Source organism: Molossus molossus, unplaced genomic scaffold (genome assembly GCF_014108415.1).
Source record: "Molossus molossus isolate mMolMol1 unplaced genomic scaffold, mMolMol1.p scaffold_m16_p_12, whole genome shotgun sequence".
Lineage (NCBI taxonomy): Eukaryota > Metazoa > Chordata > Mammalia > Chiroptera > Molossidae > Molossus > Molossus molossus.
The window spans coordinates 90,670,258-90,691,420 of NW_023425347.1; positions in this window are offsets into that span (position 1 = coordinate 90,670,258).

Consider the following 21,163-nt stretch of genomic DNA (forward strand, 5'->3'; position numbering starts at 1 on the left):
GAAAAATGTCCTTGGGTGAGGATAAAAAAAATTTTGTAAGTTATATTTCTATTCTTAGTTAGTTAAAAAGTTTTAAAGACTTTTTAAATAATAAATTATTGCTGAATTTATCAAAAGCCTTGTGTGTCTGTGTCCTTACAATGAAATAATCATGTAATTTTTTTTTCTCCTTCAGTCTGTTAATTAACATGAAAAATGTAATGGATAAATATTCTGATGGTTAAGTCTCCTTTCTTATCTGTGATAAACCTCATTTGGCCATAATTAAAAACAAACATAGGATTCAGTTAGCCAATATTATATATATATTATATATATATAATATTATATATATATATATTTTGTGTGTGTGTGTGTGTGTGTGTGTGTGTGCGTGCCCCTACCGGGAACTGAACCCGGGACTCTCTGGTCTGCAGGCCGACCCTCCAACAGCTTAGCCAAACCAGCCAGGGCAGCCAATATTTTATTTAGGAATCTCATCTTCATTGTTCATAGGTAAAATAAATTTATAATTTTCTTTTTTTGTTTATTTTTCCAATTTCGAAAGTAAGCTGATGCAGCTGCATAAAATGTGTTCAACAATCCCTGCCCCGCCCCCTCATTTGTTTCTGATCCTTTAGAGTTGAGACTTGGTACCCAGACAGAGAAATGAATCTGAAAGATGACACATGCAGTAAGTGTTCTGGAAAACATTCGTTTCGGGGATGTCCCCCAGCCTGGGCTCCTTTGTCAGGCAGAAGTCCGGCTACTGCATGGTTATCGCATTTAACACAGCCAGTCAGTTACGGTTAAAAACCTTGGGGTCTCAGGTTCAAGTCCCTGCTTTGCCACAGGACTTTGCCTCTCTGACCGTGTGCATTGGTCTCCTCCTCTGGAAAATGAAGGCCGGGGGTCCAGCCGCCCTGAGAGCTGTTCTAGTCCCGACAATCGAGGCCTCTGTCATTCTCAGACGCCCTCCTGGGGTTTAGGCCAAGCTTCTGGGCGCAAGTAGAACCTGGTGAAGGAGGAAACACTGGCCGGAGCACCGTCCACACAGGCCTCATTTGTAATCCGTCTTGGCCATGCCTGCAGCCTGTGTGGATGGGTCTCCGTGTCTGAGAGAACAGGCTCGGGGTGATCTGTCACTGAGACAGCAGGCAGGGAAGTGAAGGGACCTGGCAGCGGAAGGAAGAGAGGCTGCCTTACCACCTGCTGGCAGTAGAGTCAGGCCTGCTGCGCACTGGCCCTCCCCCCACCCCCCTGGCCTCCTTGGCCCGGCAGAGGCCTCTCTGGACAGAGGAGGCTTAAGGCCAGGTGAGGCCAGCTCAGCCGGGCTCCCGCTGCTGGATTTGGGACTCCCAAAAGCTGCATCTGGGGCCCTAACTCCCCTGGATGCCTGCCAGGTTCTCCCCATCCCCCCTCCCTAGACGCCCATCCTGTTTCTCTGCTCCAGGGCCTGCTGCCAACTCTGCTTTCTAACTTCCAGCCTGCAAAGCCCTACCAGCCCCTTTCAGCCCCTAACTCCCAACCCCAAATGCCAGCCTGAACTCTGCCCTTACAGTCTCACCCAATGCAGTCTCTCCCTTCCCCAGATTTACCTAAGCAAGACTCTCCCCATCTCCCCTTACGCCAAACTCTTCATCTCGTTCTCCCCAGAGCTCTGTGGTCACCCAGCACAGTTCTGCTTTGGGCTCGGGGAAATGACTAGTATTGATCTATTTCCCTCTTAACTCATCGGGGCTGCTGTCCCCTCTGCTCACAAAGCTATCCTGACTATTCCCAGAGACACTCGGTGAGTCCTCACCAGCTTGCTCCCTTGCCACCTGAGCTGGGGCACCCCGCCCACTCCTACCCCTACTCCCCACCCAAATGGGGCTCCATGCTGGCCTGGGTCCTCCTCTAGCCCACCTCCTTGCTTCCCCTGGATACCAAACCTGGAGGCTTGCACTATGTCCTTTCCTGCAAGGTCATGCTGCCCCCTGCTGGTCAGTCTGCTATAAAACCCGAATGGCTTTCCAGGCAAGCCCAGTGCACATTGTTCAGGCTGGGGACACTATTTCTCTCTCAGCAGCACTTGACACCCACAGCCACCCCTCCTTCTGGAAGCACTCCCCCAGCTGTATTTCTGGCTGGCTGCGGGCTCTCCTCCCATCTCTCGGGCTCCCCTTTCCCATGATGGCCGATTGTAATTTATCGGCATTCAGCACTTCCTCCCAGGTCCTCTTTTCCCTTCATCTCCTTCTCTCTCCCTGGGTAATCTCAGCCACACCCACATAGGTACTGATGACTCCCAACTGTATACCTTTAGCCCAGGGCATGAAAACAAGGGGCAGTTTGGCCCTCCAAGGGACCTTCAGCAAGGTCTGGAGACATTTGTGGTTGTCACAACTAGAGAGGGGTGCTACTGACATCTAGTGGATAGAGGCCAGGGTGCTGCTAAACACCCTGCGATGCACAGGAAGGCCCCACAACACAGAATGGCCTGGCCTCACATGTCAGTAATGCCAGGGTTAAGGACTGCACTCTGGCCAGCTTCTCCTCTGAACCCCAGGTCGGTACGTCCAACTGCTTGTACCACATCTCTACTGGGGTCTCTCAGACACCCTTCAAACTCAACATGTCCAAATTAAACTGATTTCCCCAGCCTGATTCTCTAACTGTCCTGCCTACCTCAGCTGCACCCTGGTGCATGAACCATGACCCGGGAGTCACCCTGGGAGCCGCCTCAGCAGCCAGCCCATCACCAGGTGCTGCCCACTTTCTCTCTTTGGTACCTTCCCTGCTCCAGGTACCATTGTCTCTGGCCTAGGCTTTCATAAAAGCGCCCTATCTGGTCTCCCAGCATTGTCTCAGGGTCTCCCCTCTAATCATTTTACCCCACAAGAGCCAGAGTGGTCCATGTCACAACACAGATCTGGTTAGGACTGGTGGCTCCCCCCTGCTCTCTGGATCAAGACCCCAAACCTTACCCAGCCCACAAGGTCCTTCTGGCACTCCCCACCCCACCACTTGGCACTCCAGCCTCCGTGGCCCTATTTCCATTTCTTCAAATACCTCAGGTTCCTTCCCGCCCCAGAGCCTTTGCATATGCTGTTCCCTCTCCTTGCTGCCTCTGCTCCCATCATCCAGTTAACTCCTTCCTATTCATCCTCTAGATCTCATCTCAGAGGCCACCTCCTCAGGGAGAGCCTACGTGACCCGAGTCTCGGTCACCTTCGACGATAAAGCCTCTCAAAGAGAGGGTCTCTTTCCTGCAGGAGACAGCTCAGCTTGTCATTTCCTCACCTGCTCATGCGATAACTTGAGTCATGTCTGCCTCTCTCCTGGAGCGCGTGCCCACCAGGGCGGGACCACATCTGTGCTTGCTCACCGGCCCCTAGTGCAGGCCGGGCACTTAGAAGGGGTCAGTACAATCTTCAAAGAATAGAGTGAGTCGAGTCCTGTCTTTCCACCCGGCCACACAGCAAAGTGCCGGAAGAGGAAGCCTCTGAGTCATCACCTTTTCTTCCCCCCGAAAGGCATTGATCGCATTCCTTCCTTATCGCAAAAGCCGTCCTCGTGCTTGTGGAAAAATCAGAAAACACAAGCAAAAGGAGGGAAATGTAACCCTAGTGTACATACTGTTTTGCAAACTCCTCTTTACCTTGAACAAGAAAACATGAACGATAGGTCTGGCTGTGCGTCAGCAGCCCTATTCTGTGATACTGCTTTTCCTGCATAATCTCCCGTTCTGTGCAAAGAGCATCGATTCTTCCTCAGTAGACCCGCTGCCTGAGATCCCTGGGAAGCTCTTGAAAGTACAGATCTCAAGCTCCACACCTGGGAGGTTTCTGATGTGGGAAGACTTGTGTGGATCCAAGGTATCACTCCTTTAACTTCCCCTGGAGATTCTGAAGGGCCTGCCAGGGTTCGGAACCACCGAGGGAACCAGAGCCTGTTTATTACCACAAAGGGAGCATCCGTGATTCTGTCACCTCTGGTGGCGCGGCCGTGTGCATCCTTACGCCTGCAAACGCCCTCAGTTTCAGGAAGCCAGTTCCCAGGTGTCCTTGCACACTGGGCCCGACTGCCAACCCGCTTTGCCCTTTCCACCGTCGGAGCCCTTCTCCTGGCTTAGTCAGCATGGACTTGATCTGGGAGTGGGGAGGCACTGGGGGGCGGAGGAGAGGGTTTCATTTCTGTCTGCCCTTTTGACTGGTTTATTTGGGGATGGCTGGCATGTATTACTTTGGCAATTAACAGACGAAAAGCTAATGGGATTTTGGAACCATGACTGGGCTTTCAGCCAAGATCTCACTTTCTGAGCTTCAGACCCTGCTCTCTGGCTGCTTGCTTGATACACCCTCCTCGGTGGTTGGACAGACCTCTCAAAATTAACACATGAGAAAACTCACCGAGCCAAATGTCTCCGCCCTCTCAGAGCTGCTCCCCCACCTCGTCCCGCTCAGTCCAGGGCACCTCTGTTCGCCCAGCTGCGTGGGACTGAAGCAGGGACCTCGGTGCCCTTTCCCTCACACCCACAGCCACTCCTCCCGAGTCCCACGGATTTGGGCATGAGTCCCAGTTCGGAGTGGTCCACCTCTCTCCACCCCCCCACCATCACCCCAGTCCGAGCCACCTTCGCCTTCGCTGCTCACCTGGACTTCTGGTCTCCCTGCAGCGGCCAGAGTGCTCTTTCAAGCCCTAAGTTAGACCAAGACAACCCAACTCAGGACACTGGTCACTTCCTGTCATACTTTGGATGAAATGCGGTTCTTAAAGGTAACCCACCAGTCCACACAATGCCAGGCTCTGTGCTGGGAGCTGGGGAAGTAGAATGAACCTGCCCTCCTAGTGCCCACATCACTGTGGAAGGAAGCAGGAAACAAACACAAAGAAAAGTCCAGTTATAGTTATAATTCTGGCATCAGCCTCAGAAACTTAGCAAAGTGTCCTAGGCATCGTCGGTGGCATACCCCTCTCCAGGCATCTGGAAGTTTCTTCTGCCCCCAAGTCCTTCCTTGAGGCCGCCCTAGCTGGCTGCTGTTGGCCCCTTTCCCAGGGCTGTCAGCTCAGCACATTCCCCAGGCCTCGCGTCATGCCACCACTAGGGGGAAGTCGTGCTCCGTCCCAGATGTTTCCACCAGCCCGGCTTGGGCTTCCCCCAGAATCTGAACTGTGAGAAGGGGAGAGAAGCAGAAAGAGGGGAGCTGCCTCGGGCTCACCATCTCTGTTGAGATGCAGGGAAGAGTTTCTCAATTGTTTTTTCTTCATTGTCTTCTTCCTACTTTAATTTCTCTTTACTCTCTCCTTTACCCCTGTTCCTCTCCCTCCTCAACGCTACACAGCCAGGAATCTACTTCCTGTCTCCGTGGGTTTACCTAGTCCTCGGGTTTCATAGACTGTGCTGTCTTTTGTAACTGGCTTCTTTCAGGATTCATCCATATTGTAGTCCATGTCAGTACTTCCTTTTTATTGCTCAGTAATATTCCATGGTGTGGATAGACCACACTGGTTATTCATTAATCAGTTGATGGACATTTGGTTCCTTCTTACTTTTTGGCTACTATGAATAGTACTGCTATGAACATTTGTGTACAAGGTTTGTTGCTGAGATGTAATTCACATATCATAAAATTCACCTTTTTTTTTTTTTCTTTATTGATTTTAGAGAAAGAGGAATGGAGAGGGAGAGAGAGATAGAAACATCGACGAGAGCCAGGCCAGTGTGGCTCAGTGGTTGAGTGTCGACCCATGCACCAAGAGTTTGCCTGTTCGATTCCCGGTCAGGGCACATGCCCAGGTTGTGGGCCCGATCCCCAGTCAGGGGCATGCAGGAGGTGGCCAGTCGATGTTCTCTCTCATCGATGTTTCTATCTCTCTCTCCCTCTCCGTTTTTCTCTCTCTAAAATCAATTTTTAAAAAATTGAAAAAGGAAACATTAATGAGAGAGAACATTGATTTGATACCTCTCACATGCCCCCCACTGGGGATTGGGCCCACAACCTGGGCATGTGCCCTGACCGGGATTCAAACCAGCGACCTCTTGGTGCCTGGATCGACGCTCCACCACTGAGCCACACTGGCTGGGCCATAAAATTCACCTTTAAAGAATACAGTTCAGTGGTTCTTAGTATATTCACAAAGTTGTGCTAGTGTCACTGCTAATTCCAGAACATTCCATCACCCCAAAAAGACCTTGTGCTCATTAGTGGTCACTCCCCATTCCCCCTCCCTCCAGCCCCTAGAAACCACTGATCTGCTTTGTGTCTCCATGTATTTGTCTATTCTGGACATTTCGTATAAATAAAATCATATGATATGTGGCCTTTGTGTCTGGCTTCTTTTACCTAGTATATGTTTTTGAGGTTTGGCCATGGTAGAGCACGTACCAGTACTTCATTCCTTTTCGTTGATGAATAATATTGCATTGTAGCGATATACCACATTTTCTTTCTACATTTGTCAGCTGGTAGATTGGGCTGCTTTCACTGTGGGGCAGTTATGACTAGTGCTGCTATGGCATGCATGAACAATTTCGTGTGGGCATGTTTTCCTTCTCTTGCGTACATCCCTGGGAGCGGTTGCTGGGTCATATGGTAGCTGTTTAATCTTCTAGAGGCGCTAGCAAACACAAGTGCCCGCACCATTTCACAGTCCCACCAGCAATGTATACAAGTTCGAATTTCTCCACATCCTCCCCTCTACTATTTATTCTAGCCGTTCTGGTGGGTGAAATGTCATCTCATTGTTCACTCAATAAACTTGCTAAGTGTACTAGGTGCTGGAGACTTAGCGTGAAGGACAGAGATGGTCCTGCTCTCACGAGGGCTCCAGATCTCTGACAGATTTAGAAGTGAACGGAGTAATGAATACATTGAGGAGACAAGTTCAGAAAGTGGTAAGTGTTCCGAAGACTTGAAGCAGAACCATGGGTTGTGGAGAAGCAGGGGTGGCGTTCATGTATCATCCAGGGACTCAGGGAAAGGCCCCTCTGGGGAGGTGACCTTTGTGATGGGATCTAGCAGCAAGAGGAGCCACCTGCTCAGCCCTGGAGGACAAGCATCCCAAGTAGAGGGAGTGTGGCTGGAGGTAAGTAAGCAAAGAGGGGAGGGGATGAAGGTGGCGACAGAGGTGGGTGGAGATCCATCACTCAGGCCTTTGAACACTACCACCAAGAGTCTGGATTAACTCTCGGGCTTGGTGGGAAGCCACTAAAGTTTTGAGAGCAGAGTATTTACGCTCTAAATCCCGGGAGACTGGTGAGGGCGCCACTGACAGTCCAGGCTGGGAGTGGAGCGGCTGGGCTGGACGTGCTTTGGCGGCAGAGCACGCTGATTACTTGTGGTTGCGTATGAGAAAAGAAGCGGAGACAGGCATCTTCTTCCTTCTGGCCCCTCTTATTCAGCAAACACGCAGTGAGGTCTCAGTGCACTGATTCGACCCCGTGGCCCACTGGGACCAGGACAGATACATCTTCTGCCCGGAACTGTTCCTCACAGGAAATGGCAGGGTGGTGGCCAGCTCCTGTGGCATCCTAGGTCCTACCCTTGGCACTATGGGAGCTCAAAAGAAGACCCTCACCCCGCTCTCTGCAGTTCGAGCCTTATGCCAGCCTTGCTCTAGCTGCTGCTGGCCACCCAGAACACACTGCCAATCCATCCCCCTGGAGCCATGCTCCCACCAGCTCCCCCTCAGAGCCCTGCAGCAGGCCCCTGTGCCCGGAGCAGTGGCCCCAAACTTGAGTGATCCATGAAGAGGCTCACCAGAACGAAGATCCTCCGGGCAAGACATTCTTGATTGGAATTGTTTTAAGTACACTCTTCCTTAAAACATCAAGCTGGGTGCCTGTTCCTGGGGCTCCTCTGCGACCATAAACCAAGTTCCAGGTGAATTACAAACACGACTACAAACTAGTAACATTCAGGCAAGCGCCATTCGTTTAATGTGCTGTGTGATATTGTCCGGCCAGTGTGGCTCAATGATTGAGCATCAACCCATGCACCAAGAGGTCGCCGGTTCGATTCCCGGTCAGGGCACATGCCTGGGTGGTGGGCCCGATCCCCGGTGGGGAGCATGCAGGAGGCGGCCAGTCAGTGTTTTCTCTCATCGATGTTTCTATCTCTCTCTCCCTTTCCCTTCCTCTCCCTAAAGTCAATAAAGGAAAAAATAAATTTTTTTCGAAAGTGCTGTATGATGTCACTTTGCGGAATCAAAATCAGGCCTTGCACTCCCGAGGCCTCTACTGGCTGGGCCGGTGTGTCTTTTCCTGTTTGCTTTCCGTTTCCACTTGGAGCTCCTGCACTGCTGAGTGGCTGACTCAATGTGCCCACTTCTTTCCCCACTTGGGCCAGGGGAACCTTGTCACGGGTAAGCACACAGGCGTGTCACTTGGCCCCTTGCTATGGGCATGTTTATCCCTCTGGGGTAATGACCTCAGGGGCCCCAGCACCCTTACCTTGGGAGGCTCCACTCACCCCTTGTCAAGCATATTCAAATGTACCCATACCCCACATCAAATATAAACTTTTTGCAAAAAAAAAAAAAAAGGAATTTATTTTCTTTTTTTTCATTATTATTATTTTTTTTATCCTCACCCGAGGACATTTTTGCATTTATCTTCAGATAGAGCAGGAGGGAGAGAGGGGGGAAGAGAGAGAGAGAAACGTCAACGTGAGAGAGACACCTCGAGTGGTTGCCATCCACACAACCCCAACCTGGGTGGGGACAAACTGCAACCGAGGTACGTGCCCTTAGCGGGAACTGAACTCGGGACTCTCTGGTCCACAGGCCGACGCTTTAACCACTGAGCCAAACCGGCTAGGGCGGAATTTATTTTCTTAATTCTGTCATTGAGATTATTTCAGTGAATAGGGTTGTGTGTGTACTGTTTTGGTGGTTGTTATTATTACTTTAGAGTCATAAAAATTCTTTTTTCAGTCCTGAAATATTTCCTAGGCCCTTGGAAGTCTCCCAGGCCCAAGGGCTGAGCTCATGGCACCGGAAAATAAACCGGCCAAGCTGAGGCCTGTTTCTCTCTCTCTTCATCAACCCGAGACAACTAAAGTGGGCATTTGGCGCCAACCTGACCCCAAGCACAGACCAACTCGGGCACCAAACAGGGCTGGCGGTTCTGGGTTATGAGGCCTGGGTCATTCTCAGCAAGGACTCGGAATATGCTCACACTCGTTCTAGATTATCACCGAAATAAAAATCCCAAACTAAGATAACTCCCGTGAAGTCAGATTAGTGGGAACACATCTGAGGTTCCCAGAGACCCCTGCTTGAAGCCCATGGCCTTCAAGGTCAGGTTGCAGCGCGTTGGCCTGGTACCAAGTCCTGCTCACTGCGGGCCCAGCGCCCCTTCCCCGAGGTCATCCTTACCCTCACCCCCTTTCCAGGACTCACACGCTCAGCCTTCTCCAGGCCCAGCCTCAGGCCTTCTGTGGGCTCTGCCCAGGGCGCTCTCCCTACAGCTGTCTAGACATTTTATTGTTTTTAAAGGTTCTAAAACATGGCACAGGTCTTACATGTTTGCTATAGGAAAAATTAGAAAATACAGACAACAAGAAAATAAAAATAATCGGTAATCTTGTCATACAAAAATAATCATAATTAACTGATATATGATATACATATTCACTCTTTAAATTTCAGTTTTGCCCTGGCCGTTTGGCTCAGCAGTTAGAGCGTCAGCCCTTGGACCAGAGAGTCCCGGGTTTGGTTCCCACTAAGGGCACATACCTCAGTTGCAGTTTGTCCCCGGCCGTGGTTGGGGTCATGTGGGTGGCAACCAGTCAATGTGTCTCTCTCATGTCTATGTCTCTCTCTCTTTCTTCTTCCCTCTCTCCCTCCTGCTCTATCTGAAGATAAATGCAAAAAAAAAAAAAAAAAAAATGTCCTTGGGTGAGGACTAAAAAAAAATTTCAGTTCTCCCCATGCATATGTTTATATTAATACAAATGTCAGTGGTTAGAGCATTGGCCCTTGGACCAGAGAGTCCTAGTTTCGATTCTGGCCAAGGGCATGTACCTCGGTTGTGGTTCGGCCCCAGCTGCAGTTGGGGTTATGTGGGTGGCAACCAATTGATGTCTCTCTCTCTCTCTTTCTCTCTTTCTCTCTCTCTCTCTCTCTCTTTTTCTCTCCCTCTCTCCCTGTCTGAAGATAAATGTAAAAACATCCTCGGGTGAGGATTAAAAACAAAAACAAAAATGTAATGAATGTGGTTTTTTCTTTTAATGATTGTTGTTTTCAAATGAAGTATTGTCCACAAACAAAAATACAGAGATTACTACTATAATATGCATTCATACTCACAACCGAGTTTTGACAAACCTTAACATGTTTAGCATGTTTACTTCAACCCTTTTAATTTGTTTTGTTTTGTTTTGCTTTTTTGTTAATCCTCACTGGGGGATATTTTTTTCATTGATTTTTAGAGAGAGTGGAAGGGAGAGGGAAAGAGAGGCGAGAGAGAGAGAGAAACATCGATGTCAGAAACACATACTGATTGGTTGCCTCCCGCATGGCCCCAACCAGGGCTGGAATGGAGCCTGCAATCCAGGTCTGTGCCCTCGAATGGAAACCAAACCTGTGACCCTCCGCTGCGCAGGCCGACCCTCTCACCACTGAACCATGCCAACCAGGGTTGCTTCCGCTGTTTTAAAATAAATAAACAAGCCCAGCCGATGTGGCTCAGTGGATTGAGCTTTGTACCATGGACTGAGAGGTCCTGGTTCAATTCCCAGTCAGGGCACATACCCAGGTTGTGGGCCTGACCCCTAGTGTGGGGCATGCAGGAGGCAGCCAATCGATGTTCCCTCTCATCAATGTTTCTATCTCTCTCTCCCTTTCGCCTCCTCTCTCTCTAAAATCAATAAAGAAAAAAAAAATTTCTTTAATAATAAAGTCCATTTCAGCTGGGAAAGTCCGTTTACACTGATGTTAAAGTACAAGAAGCTTATAGAATTCTACACCTGAAACCTATATAATTGTATTAACCAATGTCACCCCAATACATTCAGTTTTTAAAAGTGCTTAGAGCCCTGGCTGGTTTGCTAAGTGGTTAGAGCATTGGCCTGCGGTCCAAAGAGACCCGGGTTCGGTTCCCACTAAGGGCACGTACCCTGGTTGCAGTTTGTCCTCGGCCCCAGTTGGTCATGCGGGTGGTAGCCACTCGACGTGTCCCTTTCATGTCGATGTTTCTCTCTTTCTCTCTCTCCCTCCCACTCTATCTGAACAAAAAATGGAAAAATGTCCTCTGGTGAGAATAAAAAATTAAATTAAATTAAATTAAAGTGCTTAGAGTAGCTAGCATAATAAGTACTCAATTAGAGTTACTACTTATGACCACTGTATTATTCTAAGGGCAAATAATACTTCAAAGACAGATTGAAGAGTAGAATCCATATGTCAGAGGCTATTAAAGTACATCTTGCTCGAAACACCTGCTGTATCTTTCAGAGTGGAAGGAACTTTGCTGTCCACCAGAGACAGTTTATACAGCCTCCCTGCACAGAGGTTGAGGGCGGAGGGGCGATCTCAAGAAACTGATCTTAATGGAAGGCAAAATATAAAGTCACTGGGATTAACTGCAATAAAAGTATACGTGTTTTTTAACAAATTTAAAAATAAAGTACAGCCCGGCTGGTGTGGCTCAGTGGTGAGCATCAGAATATGCACCGGGAGGTTGCTGGTTCAATCGCCGGTCAGGGCACATGCCCAAATTGGGGGCTCAATCCCCAGTAGGGGACGTGCAGGAGGCAGCTGATCTATGTTGCTGCTTCTTTTTCATGGATGTTTCTATCCCTCTCCCTTCCTCTATTTCTAAAAAATAATCAATAAAAACATTAAATAAATAAGTAAATAAATAAAGTACAAGAAGGCTTTGTCACACACTTTAGCAGCCTTTTACAGGCAACGCGGAGACGCTCCGCAGCGTGTGGAGTTCATCGTTCCATTCCCTTCTGGGAGAGCCAAGGGCACACTCGCAGGGCGCCAGCCAGCAAGGGTCCTTCTGGGGACAGGACTGCCAGTGTGGGCTGGGTACAAAGTGTTCTTCTGGTTTTGTGTCCGCCCCAGACGACAGCCACTGGACACACGGTGTCACGTGATCAGCATAATATATGGCTCCCCGTAGGGGATTAACCACATCCTAATTCAGACAACACTTGTTTACTCATTCATTTTATTGAGTACTTACTTTATGCCAGGAATTCAGGCTAAATCCTGGCGATATTTTGGTAAATAAAAGACACGGTGACACCTCATATATTGCTCATGGAAATGTAAAATGATGTAGCCACTTTGGAAAACAGCTCATCGCGTGTTCTGTGATTCCATTCATGTGACATTTACAGAAAAGGCAAGACTAGACGATCAGTGATTGCCTGGGGATGAGGTGAAAGCAGGAATTAACTGAGAGCTCTTTTTGGGGTGATGAATTTACCAAAAACAGTGCCCTTAAAATGAGTGAATTTGTGGCATGTAAGTTACACCTCAATTAAGAGACATGACAACACAGAAATGTCACAGTCCGTACATGTGTGGGCTCTATAATCTAACTGGGGAGAGAGACAATAAATAAGTAACAAGCAACTAAGTATAGAGTTATAAATTCTGACCAGTAGAACGAAGGAGATACAGTGGGAGCAATGATAGGGGATACATAAAAAGGGGAACCTCCTTAGAGACGGTGGCTGGGAAGGGCTCTTTGAAGAGATGACATTCGGATGAGACCTACGAGGAAGAGAGATGGGGTGGGCACTCCAGGTGAAAGCTGTACTTACACACCTTTTGTAGTGTTTCAAATAGGAGTGGTGACCTGCCAAGACCACCTGGCACATGAGTGACGGGGCGGGTGTTGAAGGTCTGCTTGTGCCTTACGCTGGCATCAGTCTTCCTACCAGCATGTTCTTGCAGCTGATGCCAACACCAGGCACATACCAGCTACCTGGCATGCCCACACCGGCCTGCCTCTGCCCAGGGCTTGGAGCACCGTGGGCAGTAGAGGCGCCTGGGCATGTGCTAGGTGAGAAGATAGCACTTCATGCTGCCCCAGCACCTGCCCCGCCCAGGCTCGGGCAGGCCAGGGTGCCAGGGGAGCTGCAGGCTCAGAGTGGACCTGCCTGACCACACCTCCTCCTCTCCCTGCCCAGGACCTGAGGGCAGAACTGGATTCAAACCCCCACAATGCCACTTCCTGGCTGTGTGACCTTGGACTTCCCTGGGCCTTCTCCTCGCCTGCCGGCTGAGGATGCTGGTGTATGGGAAAGAGCAGATCTGGGACAGAACGCACATCCGCTTGGCTCCGGAGCCCCGTCTCCCCACCTTGCCAGTTGAGTGGCTTCTTGCATTGGGCCTCCCTGAGGGGCTAGTTCAGTGTTCTCAGTCCTGTCTGTGCATCCGAATCAGCTGGGAGCTTTAAAACTTGGGCCCATCCTCAGAGATTCAGGTTCAGGGCCCTAGGCATTGGTCGACTTTAAAAGTTCCCCAGATGATCGAATTGGCTGCCGGGCTGAGCATCACAAATTCAACCCCTTCATTTTATAAATGAAGAAACTGATGCCCAGAGGTTCTGAGTGACCGTCCCCATCCCCAAGTTCCCCCAGCCACTGTGGTCTCTAAATTCTCCCTTCTGAGTGAAAGAAGTGTACTGAGGACATATAAAGCAACAGTTAAAAGGAGGAGCTTTGAAATCAAACAGAGGTGGGTTCAGTCTTGGGTTATCTCTTATGGGCTGTGTGACCCGGGGCAAGTCACTTTACCTCTCTGACCCTCGGGCTCTTTATCTGTGAAAATGGGTTTTATGTGAAGGCTAAACAAGATAGTGTATGCAGAGAAAAGGTGTCCATTAAACAGGTGACATCCCCTATAGACTTTCAGTGCCGTTTGATAGACATTGATTGAGCACCACTGGTCCCTTTTTCTGGGGCTACAGAGCTACGATCAGAGCTGGGCTGGTCAGAGTGGGAGGTGCTCCGTAGCAGGGGCTTGGGGCTGTGGGAGCACAGATGTGGGAGCCCTAATCAGACTTGTGATGAGATAGGGGGTGTGGGATATGAGGTGACCACATAAAGGACCTCTTCCCTAGTACTTGGGTTTGGGGAATGAACATTTACTGAAGAATTCTTTTGTATTTAGTCTTTTGCCTTTGTTAACTCACCTGATCTTTAAAACACCCTATTCAGGATGGGTTCGGGCTCACTCAGCTGAGACCAGAACTGACTCACGGACTCTGAGTCCAGAGTGGAAGCTCATCAGATCCCCAGCTCTAGTCAGATGGGGTGTTTGGGGTCTCGGCCCACCCACTGGCCTGGACGAAGCTCTGAGTTTTACCCTTGGCTCTGACTGGCTGGACAGCCCCTGGCCAGTTCCCACTTGAGTCAGTGGAGCTGAGCAGCCTGGTTCTGCACCTGCCTCAGTGCCTTCCTCCTGCCTTTACCTGCACGTCCAGACCAGAGGGCGTAGCTGCATGGGTCCAAGATGCCTGGGGGCAGGGAACAGCCCCCGGTCTGGGACCACCAGGCACAGCCTTGCCCCTGAGGCCAGCTCCCCAGGAAAGCGCCTAAGAACATCCGTATTCAGCCTCAGGATAAAAACCACGTCCCTGAAAGGCAAGGCCTGCACCCTCCAGCCAGCTCACCCGCTGTCCTCACTGCCCCGGGCACTCCAGCCACTGAAACCTTCTGCCTGTTCTCCTGCTCTCCTCCCAGGTCTGGGTCTTTGCACAGGTTGTTCTCGCCGCCTGGAGCACTCTTCCCTGCTCTCCTGATGCTGCAACTCCACCTTTCACACTCCCCTACTCCCTCCATAGCGCCGCTGAGCTCCCTACCACTTCGGTTATCTCCAGCACCAGCACCTCTTCCCCATGTGACCAAGCACAGTGGCCAAGTTGGTCTTGACATCCTCTCCCTGCTGCCTGACCCACCTTCCCCAGCGTGGCCTGGTCCCATATCCTAACTCATTCCTCTACAACCTGACTCCAGCTGTCAGCCAACAAAGGCACATTACAAATGTTTTTGTTTATAATCAACATCATCCTCCATCTACAAAAATGTAGTGAGGTAGCTGTTTAGTGTTAAAGAAAACGTCATAAGACATCAATTTTAAAAGAGAGATTGAAAGCCATTAAAAATAGGAAGAGGCCCTGGCCGGTTTGGCTCAGTGGTTAGAGCGTCGGCCTGCGGTCCGGAGAGACCTGGGTTTGGTTCCCGCTAAGGGCACGTACCTCGGTTGCAGTTTGTCCCCGGCCCTGGTTGGGTCGTGCGGGTGGCAGCCACTCGATGTGTCGCTTTCATGTCGATGTTTCTCTCTCTCTCTCTCCTTCTCACTCTATCTGAACAAAATATTGAAAAATGTCCTCGGGTGAGGATAAAAAAAAAAAAAAAAAGGAAGAAATTGCCCTGGCCAGTTTGGCTCAGCATCGGCCTGCGGTCCAGAGAGACCCGGGTTCGGTTCCCGCCAAGGGCACGTACCTCGGTTGCAGTTTGTCCCCGGCCCTGGTTGGTCGTGCAGGTGGCAGCCACTCGATGTGTCCCTTTCACGTCGATGTTTCTCTCTCTCTCTCGCTTTCTCTCTCTTCCTCTCTCTCCCTCCCACTCTTATCTGAACAAAAAAATGGAAAAATGTCCTCAGGTGAGGATAAAAAAAAAACAGGAAGAAATCTATAAGGCATCTGGACTAAATTAGTTACTGTGGTTGAATATATAACTTATCAAAGAGCTTCCTGGCAGTCACGGGAAAAAGGGAAATATACTGTTAGAGTAATTTGGTTCTAGGCTGACTTTGTCCCTTGAAAAAACACACCCGCATTCCCTCAGTTGAGCTGTGCATAAAGCAGCCGCTATGGCCGGAAGGCCTCCAGGGGAACGGTTTTCCTCTCTGCACACCTGTGGTTTCCCGGCCGCAGCCCAGGTGATCCTCGGGTATTTTCTCTGCTTCTCTGCTCCAGGCTGGCCTACTTTCTCAGCTACCTGTCCCTGGCTCTGGGCGCTGCGGAAGTAGCAGGTCTCCCATCAGCAGAGGTGCTCAGATTCCTGTGGGGAAAACTGCAGAGGAGTTTCATGAATCAAAGGGAATAGATTCATGGCTGTTTTGGTCCAGTGGTTAGAGCGTCAGACCATTGGTCCGTAGGTTCAATTCCTGTCGAGGACACATACCTGAGTTGCAGTTTAATCCTCAGCCCCAGTCGGGGTCATTTTTTTCCTCTCTCTCTTTCTCCCTCCTTCTACTTTCTCTAAAAACCAATGGAAAAATATCCTCGGGTGAGGATTACCAAAAAATAAATAAAAAGAGGGAGTAGAATAGATAAGTTTTCACATTTCATTCAGGTCCAGCCTTTAGAGCCTGTCTGTGAATTTGCATCTGGGTATCTGAGGGGCAACCTGGACCCCCACAACTCTAACTCCTGTGTGTCCGAGAAGACACAGCTGAGTTTAAATCCCATGGCACAACTTAAAATCCAGGTGTTACCCTGGGTTAGTGACCACATCCCACTCAGCTTCAGGTTCTTAATGTAGAAAAGGGTGACAATACCTACCACAAGGAACGTGAGGTGGGTTCAATGACCGAGCACGCCGAACCTTTATTTATGTATATCTCTACCTGATCACAAGCAGAAAGGGATTTAAAACTGCTTACAAATATCAACAAAAAAACCCACATTTGCCAGAAAATTCAAATATTAGATATTATCTCATTCCAACTCCCCCACTTGCTGGCTGAGTGATCTTGGGAAAGTTGCTTTACTTCTCTGAGCCTCAGCTTCTTCATTTGTAAATGGGATAATAGTAGTACCTGCCACCATTGGGCTACTGTAGAAGTAAATAAATTAATAAAGATAAACATTTGCCTGGCCGGTGTGGCTCAGTGGATTGATTAAGTGTCATCTCATGAACTGAGAGGTCTGGGTTCGAAACCCGGGCAGGGCACATGCCAGGGTTTCAGGCTCGATCCCCAGTGGGGGGCGTGCAGGAGGCAGCTGATCTATGTTTCTCTCTCACACTGATGTTTCTATCTCTCTCTCCCTCTCCCTTCTCTCTCTAAAAATCAATTTAAAAAAGTTTTTTTATCAATAAAAATATATATTATACATATATATGTATATATTTAGAAAGACGAGTACTTAGCACAATGCCTGTAAGTGGGCAATACATTTAGTAGTGATTATTATGGAATCTCATTTTTTGTTTATCAAAAAGTAATCTGGATAAAGCTGAGCCACCTTGAGACCAGTGTCAGATCCCTATTGAATTAGAAAGAAACACCAGTTTCTCCTTTCCTCAAAACACACACACACATTGAAAAGCCATTTAAATATTTGTCCAATCCTTTGAAAATATTAAAGTAGATTTCCATTCATAACCTCAATGAAACGTCCTAGCATTCCCTTCCTTCTGTTTCTTTTTCTCACCTTCCCCTCCCACCCTCCACCCACAGCACCGTAGCCCCCACTCTGAGTGCTGGAGTGCCTCGGGCTCTCTCCAAGCTCAGCCTGCACTGGCTCTTCCCTCCTGGGAACTCTCCCCCAGTCTCTCCTGTCTTTTTCCACCATCGACCTACCGACCTCTGCCCTTTCTCTCCTCACTTGTTTTTCCCCCTCCCTCCACCTGTTACCCAGATCCCCAGGACAAAGCCCAGCTGAAGCTGCCTGACCTGCAGTTTCCTTCCTCGAAAAGGCAGGGAGGCTATAACCAGGTTAAGAGTGTTTTTCCTCTCACAAACCAGACACACATCTGTTAACACAGCTGAATGCAGAATCATTAAGGAGTTAGCTGTGATTAATATCCAAGGAGTGCCACGTTCTCTACTGTATTCATTTCTGAATTGTTCACATCGTTTTACAGTGAGCATGTATTAATTACACTTGAAAACAGAAAGTAAACATTTGTTTTATTTTACTTTTGAATTTAAGTATGGAAATTAGGGCAAAGGGAGGGTATAGTAGGAAAAGCACAGCAAAGGCAGGGATACTGTGAGTATCCAAAATACAGTCCATTGGTCCTGTATTTAAATCATGCAAAGTACCCAGGTTGGGGACTGGCACACACTTGATAAACAGCAACTGTTATTGGTCAGGGCTTGATGAGCCTCGATCCCTCACAGAAACTCAAATTGCCCAGTTGAATCAGAGTAGCTGGTAATGGAAGAGGAAGGAGCTCAGGCTGAGACATGCTGTTCCCCAGCCCCACCCCAGGCGACTTCTCTGCAGGGCTGGATGAGTCAAGAAATAGTCTAATTGGGTCTGTCAAGCCCTGCCTGCCCCCTTCACTGGCAGCCTCCTAATGGGCTCCTTCTGATGTTTTCTTGACCATATTCTCTTAGTTGGGCTGGTGTGTGTGTGTTTGCATGTGTATGCAAGTGTGTGTGTGTGTGTGTGTGTGTGTGTGTGTAGTCTGTCGCTAGAGAGTTTGAAGATCCCTCTGGGAGCTCTAGACTAGTTTCAGTTTAGTTATGAAAGACAAAACAAAATTTAAAAATTAAATAGCTCTTATAGCATGTCTCATTCTGTCTGCATGGCTGTGGGCTGCTCAGTTTGTCCAGACTCTATCTGACTTGGTACACGACACCAGTCAAAAAATAATAATAATAATCTATCAATCAACTACTAAGGTTTATTTGGGCACCTACTGTATACTAGACATTACCAAACATCTATTCTGTACAAGATGATAACACAGGCAAAACAGACAAAGCATGTCAATAATAGCTCTTGCCATTTACTGAAGGCCTGTAAAATATATGCTTCTCCACAAATTCTGGGGCATTCTCCTTGGACCCTGGTGAATCCTGAGGCTGGATTGGCTAGAAACCACATGTAGACTCAAATGTCAGGTACCTCTGGGACTCTCTGTCTCTATGGCCTGGCCAATCAGAATCCTTGGCCACACTGATTGGCTGAGGAACAGCTGCATGTCTCAATAAGAACACATGAGAGGCAATTTGGGACATGAATTCTGGTGGAACTGTTGAGAAAACAGTCTCTATTTCTGCCAGCATTGCTGAGAGACTAGGATGCATGGCTGGTGCTGCTGGCAGCCATCTTGTGATCATGAGGAGAGATCCTGCCAGAGAATGAGGCCAGCAGAGAGGGAAACAGTCTGGAGAAACAAAGAGTGACACTGAATCCTGATGACATCATCTGAGCTCCTCCATGGAGCCATGCCTGGAGCTAGCTCTACCCCTGTATTTTCCAGTTTAAGTTGCATTTTCTGCCAGTTTGAGCCCTGGTGTTCCAACAATCAGTTGCTGTGTGCCCCCACCCCCATGCCCAAGAGACCTTAGTATTTGGAGAAAGCACCTCACAACCCAGTCTTTAGAAATCTAACAAGGAAAACATGTTCTCTTGCCACACAACCACCATGCCCATCAGAGAGCACAGTGAGCCCACAAATGCCAACAGAAGCAGCATGATGCCAGCACAGGAGTGACCCCCCTCAGAGCAGCTGTGCCTCCTTGGGGAAGTCACTTTCCTTCTCTGAACATTAATTTTTTTTCTCATTCACAATAGGGGGTGGTGTAAGAATCACCATAGTATCTACTACATAGAATTGTTCCCAGAAGGCTGTTTGGAGGAGGTGAGGTATGAGGATTCCTAGGAGTGGGGTTTAGGGTCAGAGTTGACAGCAAACGTTCCTACTTGTTTTCCCCTGGATAGCATCAGGCCAGGGACTCTGCTGGAGCAGCCTGGTGGGATGGGAAAGACTCAGCCATAGCATTGGGAGGCTTTGCTTCTAGTTCTGGTGCTGTTGACAATTCCAGGGAGTGCCTTTGGGCAAGCCCCGCCCCCTAACACGCCCCTTTCAGAGGTGAGGAAGCCACGCCTCTCTTCAGTTTTCTTCGCACAGTACAGCCAGGATCACATCTTGTTCACTGCTGCCTCCCCAGTACTCAGCCCAGTTTCTGCCTTGGGGATAGAGGGTTCCAGAATGCCCCCTGTGTGAGTGAATAAAATGTGGTTAGGATATGTGACCTTTCTTATTTTTGGAACATGTTGGACTATAACGTATATAGAAAAAAAAAAACAGGTTCTAAGGAGACTTCACAAACTAAGCACACCCCTGTACCCAGCCCCTCTGTCCTGAAACAACCTTGCTAGTACCCAGAGGTTCCCCCTAATGCCACCTTTTCAGCCATTCCCTCCACAAAGGTAACGCTAGTCTGACTGCTGACAGCAAAAATTAGTTTTGTTTACTCTTGAGCTGTCTATAAATGGATGGACGCTTAACGTTTTCCAGTGCTTTGAAGGTTACCAAGGGCCCACATGTATATTAACTCAAATCTTCACGTCAGTACAGGGGGGTGGGCAGGCATTACAAATCCCATTTTACAGAGGAGAAATCTGAGGCTCAGATTGGAGAACAGAATCCCCTACAATCACATTGCTGGCAAATGAAGAGCAGGATAAGTGGGTTCCATCTTCGTGTCTCCTTGGATCTCAGAATGTCCCTCCAGGCGTCAAGCTAAGATTCCCAGGAGGCTACTTGAGGAATGGTCAGGAATCTGAAACCAGCCCTGGTCTGGGCAGCTGAGGGTTTAAGGCACCATCCTCCATGATGGAGTGTCTAGGCCAGAGAAGATCTGGTTATCTTCAGGGCCTGGCCCAACCCTCTGGTCTCCACCACACCTCCCTGTTTTGCACTAAACACATTTCGTGAATTTCGATAGGTGACCCTCCTCCCTGTTTCTTTTCCTCCACATTGAAGAATTCAGAGTGCTGTTGAACGGAAGGGAGAAGAGTTATTTCCAGAGTTATTCCCTCCTTGCTCTCCAGGTTGCCACACACACTGCCCAGGAACAGATGGTCCCTTTCGGAACCTGGCGCTCTGTGCCTAGACCTTTGCATACTCAGAGTCGTCCTGAGTCAGCTCCAGAGCAGGGGCTATTGCCAGCCTCTCCTACTCCCCCTCCTGGCAGTAGGTGCCCTTTGTCCTAGAATCCACCTCTGTCCCCAGCCAATTTGACTCCCTCTTACTCCCCAACCCCATGGCTGATAGGCAAGATTCCAGTTCTTTCCTTCTGGCCTCATGAACTCTTATACATCCTTCAAGGCCCAAACCCCTCCTCTTCCAAGATGTCTCTGTCTGTCCTGAACGATCATTTATTACACATTAGTTTCTCTTTCTTAACAACACAAGTATAAGATGACTGCAACATGACACAAATAAAAACACACTTTCACTACACACCATGCTTTCATCTCTCT